This window comes from Oncorhynchus kisutch, unplaced genomic scaffold, assembly GCF_002021735.2.
Source record: "Oncorhynchus kisutch isolate 150728-3 unplaced genomic scaffold, Okis_V2 Okis06b-Okis10b_hom, whole genome shotgun sequence".
Lineage (NCBI taxonomy): Eukaryota > Metazoa > Chordata > Actinopteri > Salmoniformes > Salmonidae > Oncorhynchus > Oncorhynchus kisutch.
The window spans coordinates 16,893,272-16,900,492 of NW_022261983.1; the positions used below are offsets into that span (position 1 = coordinate 16,893,272).

Genomic DNA, 7,221 nt, shown 5'->3' on the forward strand with positions numbered 1-7,221 from the left:
CCAAACCAAGCCACCCAGCCCACCAAACCAAGCCACCCAGCCCACCAAACCAAGCCACCCAGCCCACTAAACCAAGCCACCCAGCCCACCAAACCAAGCCACCCAGCCCACCAAACCAAGCCACCCAGCCCACCAAACCAAGCCACCCAGCCCACTAAACCAAGCCACCCAGCCCACTAAACCAAGCCACCCAGCCCACTAAACTAAGCCACCCAACCCACCAAACCAAGCCACCCAGCCCACCAAACCAAGCCACCCAGCCCACTAAACCAAGCCACCCAGCCCACTAAACCAAGCCACCCAGCCCACCAAACCAAGCCACCCAGCCCACTAAACCAAGCCACCCAGCCCACCAAACCAAGCCTCCCAGCAAGCTACACACCAAGCGTCTCGTCTCTCCCTAGCTGTTCTATCCTGTCCTACAGCTCATATAGAGACAATGTATTATAACTGTACATTACATATAGCCTCTAATATATAAATATATATATATATATGTATACCCTGTCAGTAGCTGCCCTCCACTCTACTGTCAGTAGCTGCCCTCCACTCTACTGTCAGTAGCTGCCCTCCACTCTACTGTCAGTAGCTGCCCTCCACTCTACTGTCAGTAGCTGCCCTCCACTCTACTGTCAGTAGCTGCCCTCCACTCTACTGTCAGTAGCTGCCCTCCACTCTACTGTCTGAGCCAGTGGTGTAGTGGAGGGTCAACACATGTAGACGCCGGTCACCTTTTCTTTACTATCGGGGGGAAATGAATTGAAATATAGGGATTGAATGTTACCTTTTTCACTGGAATGGTGTGGACTGGGTTACGATTCAGTAGAATTGGGTTCAACTCTGGTTTCAACTGGACTGGGTTACGATTCAGTAGGATTGGGTTCAACTCTGGTTTCAACTGGACTGGGGTTACGATTCAGTAGGATTTGGTTCAACTCTGGTTTCAACTGGACCCGGTTACGATTCAGTAGGATTGGGATCAAATCTGGGTTCAACTGGACCGGGGTGAGATTCAGTAGGATTGGGATCAACTCTGGTTTCAACTGGACTGGGTTACGATTCAGTAGGATTGGGATCAACTCTGGTTTCAACTGGACCGGGGTTACGATTCAGTAGGATTGGGATCAACTCTGGTTTCAACTGGACCGGGGTTATGATTCAGTAGGCTTGGGGTCAACTCTGTTTTCAACTGGACCGGGGTGAGATTCAGTAAGATTGGGATCAACTCTGGGTTCAACTGGACCGGGGTGAGATTCAGTAAGATTGGGATCAACTCTGGTTTCAACTGGACCGGGGTTACGATTCAGTAGGATTGGGATCAACTCTGGTTTCAACTGGACCGGGGTTATGATTCAGTAGGCTTGGGGTCAACTCTGTTTTCAACTGGACCGGGGTGAGATTCAGTAAGATTGGGATCAACTCTGGGTTCAACTGGACCGGGGTGAGATTCAGTAAGATTGGGATCAACTCTGGTTTCAACTGGACCGGGGTTACGTTTCAGTAGGATTGGGTTCAACTCTGGTTTCAACTGGACCGGGGTTATGATTCAGTAGGCTTGGGGTCAACTCTGGTTTCAACTGGACCGGGGTTATGATTCAGTAGGCTTGGGGTCAACCCTGTTTTCAGTTCAGACAATTTGAAATGCTACTTGTCAATAGTCAGAATCCACATAGAAAAATAATTTGTTATTTCAATACAATCATTGAAATCCTGAGTTGAGGTCAGCACTCACACTTTCACACAAATCTTCCATTGACATCAACATATGATCTACACAGAAGTCTACTTTTAAGTGTGCACAGAGATCTCAAGGACTAGGATTCCTCCCAGACTGACTTTGGGTTCACTTTGGGTCCGATTCAGACTTGAGATAAGTAGACTTACAGTAAATCATTTGTTTTTGTTTTACTGAAGTCCACATTTAGTAATAAACTCAAGTCTGAATTGTGCCCTTCCTGACCTAATTTTGATCTGAAATGGGGTTTGACCCGAAACCCTGCTGTCTGTCTGTCCCCCTTCAGGGCTGTCTGTCATTCTGCTGCTCACGTAGACAACCAGACAGTCTGGTTTTAATCCAGATGTTTAACATAGCTGACATTAGTTTTGTGTGTCTGCCTGTTTGTATTAAGATTAAAAAATATAACATGGTGGAAGTTGCTCTCTCTGTGAGATTCCCCCAATAACACAAATATATTAGTGTGTGTGTGTCTAGTCAAATGTAGTGCACTATATAGGGAATAGGGTGCTATTTGGGACTCAGCCGAGGTGTAGTTAAGACCGTTTCTAGATAATGTTTTAAAGAGGAGTACTGTGTTGTTTAGGGTTACAGAATTCCTCTATCTTTCCCAACACTCCCAAAGTTTTCCAGAAATCCCGGTTGGACGATTCCTGGAATGGCGATCGGATAAGCAGGAAATACGGGAATCGTCCAACTAGGATTTGTTAACCTCCTCAAAGTTCCATGGTATTTAACAGAGTTTTTGCAACGCTACTAGGTGTCTAGATAACATCTTTAAACAGGAGGGTGTATTGAGGTAATACTGTAGTGTTGATGGCACCAGTTAACTGACCAGTCTGATTTTAGGAAGAAACAACTCACTCTGGACACAGATCCAGTTACCTGACCAGTCTGATTTTAGGAAGAAACGACTCACTCTGGACACAGATCCAGTTAACTGACCAGTCTGATTTTAGGAAGAAACGACTCACTCTGGACACAGATCCAGTTAACTGACCAGTCTGATTTTAGAAGAAACGACTCAGTCTGGACACAGATTCAGTTAACTGACCATCCAGTTAACTGACCAGTCTGATTTTAGGAAGAAACGACTCACTCTGGACACTGATCCTAAATTGAGATGTATTCTCATCAATAGCAGCATTAGAGCCACATTTTTATAGTGCAAAAGCAATGTGCCAAAATGTACGGTTAAACTTGTTATAATCTGGAGGTTGGATTTCATTTAACACTTTTCTTCAATGTGTGTTTATAAAGAGACGTTTGTTATGGCATCGCTCCGTTTACTGAACTCTAGTGAGGCAATCGCCTCTTTTATAACGCGTATTGTTGAAGAAAAGTTTTCAAATTAAATCTCACTGTGAGATTATGAGGTTTACTGTCATTTTTTTTCGCGCTATGAAAATAGGAACCGTTCGTCAGGATCTGGGAACCTTCCCCTGTTGATGAAATGGAACAGAGTGGGTCTCGTCGAAACTGTCTGAATCCCGAACGGCACCCAGTTTATGGTCTGGGAACCTTCCCCTGTTGATGTTGATGAAATGGAAACAGAGTGGGTCTCGTAGAAACTGTCTGAATCCCGAACGGCACCCAGTTCCCGAATTAGTCCACTACTTTTGACCACAAACCTATTTTTTATTTTACCTTTATTTTACTAGGCAAGTCAGTTAAGAACAAATTCTTATTTTCAATGATGGCCTGGGAACAGTGGGTTAACTGCCTGTTCAGGGGCAGAACGACAGATTTGTACCTTGTCAGCTCAGGGATTTGAACTTGCAACCTTCCGGTTACTAGTCCAACGCTCTAACCACTAGGCTACCCTGCCGCCCCTGTAGAGCTCTGGTCAACAAGTAATGCGCTTATATAGGGAATAGGGTGCCATTTTGGATTGAGACACTATTGTTCAACTGAAAATATAATTTGATCAGGAGGTGTTTTAAATGTTTTTATTTTTGATTGTGTCCGACAGCCTTTATCCAAAACGGGGATGTGCACGCAGGTCACGTTTGTGTCTTAAAGAGTGTGAGTTTGTCCCAAATGACACCCTACTCCCTATGTAGTGCACTACTACAGTAACCACAGAGGGTTTAGCCAATCAGAGCTCTGGTTAAAAGTAGTGCACTACTACAGTAACCACAGAGGGTTTAGCCAATCAGAGCTCTGGTTAAAAGTAGTGCACTACTACAGTAACCACAGAGGGTTTAGCCAATCAGAGCTCTGGTTAAAAGTAGTGCACTACTACAGTAACCACAGAGGGTTTAGCCAATCAGAGCTCTGGTTAAAAGTTGTGCACTACTACAGTAACCACAGAGGGTTTAGCCAATCAGAGCTCTGGTTAAAAGTAGTGCACTACTACAGTAACCACAGAGGGTTTAGCCAATCAGAGCTCTGGTTAAAAGTAGTGCACTACTACAGTAACCACAGAGGGTTTAGCCAATCAGAGCTCTGGTTAAAAGTAGTGCACTACTACAGTAACCACAGAGGGTTTAGCCAATCAGAGCTCTGGTTAAAAGTAGTGCACTACTACAGTAACCACAGAGGGTTTAGCCAATCAGAGCTCTGGTTAAAAGTAGTGCACTACTACAGTAACCACAGAGGGTTTAGCCAATCAGAGCTCTGGTTAAAAGTTGTGCACTACTACAGTAACCACAGAGGGTTAGCCAATCAGAGCTCTGGTTAAAAGTAGAGCACTATATAGGGAATAGTGCTCCATTTGGGCAGTAGTTAATCTGGTTGTAGGTAGTGTACTATATAGGGAACAGGGCTCCATTTGGGCAGTAGTTCATCTGGTTGTAGGTAGTGTACTATATAGGGAACAGGGCTCCATTTGGGGAGTAGTTCATCTGGTTGTAGGTAGTGTACTATATAGGGAACAGGGCTCCATTTGGGGAGTAGTTCATCTGGTTGTAGGTAGTGTACTATATAGGGAACAGGGCTCCATTTGGGGAGTAGTTCATCTGGTTGTAGGTAGTGTACTATATAGGGAACAGGGCTCCATTTGGGGAGTAGTTCATCTGGTTGTAGGTAGTGTACTATATAGGGAACAGGGCTCCATTTGGGGAGTAGTTCATCTGGTTGTAGGTAGTGTACTATATAGGGAACAGGGCTCCATTTGGGGAGTAGTTCATCTGGTTGTAGGTAGTGTACTATATAGGGAACAGGGCTCCATTTGGGGAGTAGTTCATCTGGTTGTAGGTAGTGTACTATATAGGGAACAGGGCTCCATTTGGGGAGTAGTTCATCTGGTTGTAGGTAGTGTAAATACAAAATATATAATGTCCTTTTTTTCCCACAGCAGAAGAATGGATGTTTTTTAAAACCTTTTCTATTTAATATATATTTAAAATGTTGTGCTTATTTCTTTCTGTTGATTTGTTGTCTTCTATGTGGACAGGGACAGGAAAGAGACCTTTTCATTTGGTTTGTTAAATACGTCTTTTCACAACGTTGTCTTGCCTCAATAAGTTTTTTTTTTTTCAATAAGGGACAACCTTTGTATCGGTGAAGCTGATTTGACTAGAACTTCAAATAGATCCTTTTCTCCGTTGTGAATGAGAAACCACTTCTTCAAGTTCACCTGCAGCCTTGATTCCAATGCACCTTTTATACAGAGCAACGTGTAACAGTTCAGATGGGGACGACTGGACATGATGACGCAGAAAACACATTACATGTGTCCAGTAGCAAATTAATGTTTTTATTCTGTGTTTAAAGAAATAAATCGATTTTCTATCCTGTTAGAGGTTACCGGGGTCGGAGGTCAATCACTTTTCTATCATGTTAGAGGTTACCGGGGTCGGGGGTCAAAATCACTCCTATCATGTTATAGGTTACCAGGGTCCGGGGTCAAAATCACTCCTATCATGTTATAGGTTACCAGGGTCGGGGGTCAAAATCACTCCTATCATGTTATAGGTTACCAGGGTCGGGGGTCAAAATCACTCCTATCATGTTATAGGTTACCGGGGTCGGGGGTCAAAATCACTTTTCAAATTCCAGTCAAATGAGAATGTTCACTGACATTCCAGTTCCAACTGTCATCAATGCCTTTCAATAAAGAACATTTGGAATTCGGTTTACTTAGTGAATTGAAATGGAGCTCCACCCTGATCGCTATATTACTGTGTATACTGATAGGTGTATTACGTACGCTGGACAACCCTTTTCCCCAACCAATGGTAGAACTGTTGTGGCGCCCTCTGCTGTTTAATGGAAGTAGTGCAGTCTAATGTTCCCCCCTTCATATCTTCACACACCTGGGTCGTGTTCATTAGTAGCACACCTTAGCTGGGGGAAAAAACGCTTTACACAACGGAAAACGAGCGTTTTCTTATTAGCCATGTTCAGGTAGTCTCTCCTCGTTTCAGCCTGTTTGCTTCTGATTCCTAATGAATACGACCCTGTTCTGTGGTGTATTCATTCTGTTTGATTCCTAATGAATCACCTGTTCTGTGGTGTATTCATTCTGTTTGATTCCTAATGAATCACCTGTTCTGTGGTGTATTCATTCTGTTTGATTCCTAATGAATCACCTGTTCTGTGGTGTATTCATTCTGTTTGATTCCTAATGAATCACCTGTTCTGTGGTGTATTCATTCTGTTTGATTCCTAATGAATCACCTGTTCTGTGGTGTATTCATTCTGTTTGATTCCTAATGAATCACCTGTTCTGTGGTGTATTCATTCTGTTTGATTCCTAATGAATCACCTGTTCTGTGGTGTATTCATTCTGTTTGATTCCTAATGAATCACCTGTTCTGTGGTGTATTCATTCTGTTTGATTCCCAATGAATCATCTGTTCTGTGGTGTATTCATTCTGTTTGATTCCTAATGAATCACCTGTTCTGTGGTGTATTCATTCTGTTTGATTCCTAATGAATCACCTGTTCTGTGGTGTAATGAAATCGAGTGTTTCATTCTGGATGGTGCCTAATGAATACGACCGTGTCTAGTTTCCTGCGTCTGGTTTAGTTTGAATACAACCATGTCCTGTTTCCTGTTTCCTGCGTCTGGTTTAGTTTGAATACAACCATTTCCTGGTTTAGTTTGAATACAACCATGTCCTGTTTCCTGTTTCCTGCGTCTGGTTTAGTTTGAATACAACCATGTCCTGTTTCCTGCGTCTGGTTTAGTTTGAATACAACCATTTCCTGGTTTAGTTTGAATACAACCATTTCCTGTTTCCTGCGTCTGGTTTAGTTTGTGATTTCCTACATCCAGTTCCAGGGCTGTTCCTTACTTGTGTTGATTTCAGAACGTCTTCACAGCTCCTGTTCCTCTGGTTTATAATCATCACATGTTATCATCAGACATACATTCTCTCTCACACACACACACACACACACACACACACACACACACACACACACACACACACACACATACACACACACACACACACACACACACACACATACACACACACACACACACACACACACACACACATACACACACACACACACACACACACACACACATA

The 7,221-nt window shown here is 43.4% G+C and overlaps 1 long non-coding RNA gene across 1 annotated transcript; it reads left to right on the plus strand.

The window, feature by feature from the left end:
• The first annotated feature begins 91 nt into the window (after positions 1–91).
• On the plus strand, positions 92–6,029 carry LOC116359924 (uncharacterized). The gene is made up of 2 exons (XR_004206819.1): positions 92–5,653; positions 5,697–6,029. It is a non-coding gene; the product is annotated as an uncharacterized LOC116359924 (long non-coding RNA).
• Positions 6,030–7,221: the final 1,192 nt, after the last annotated feature.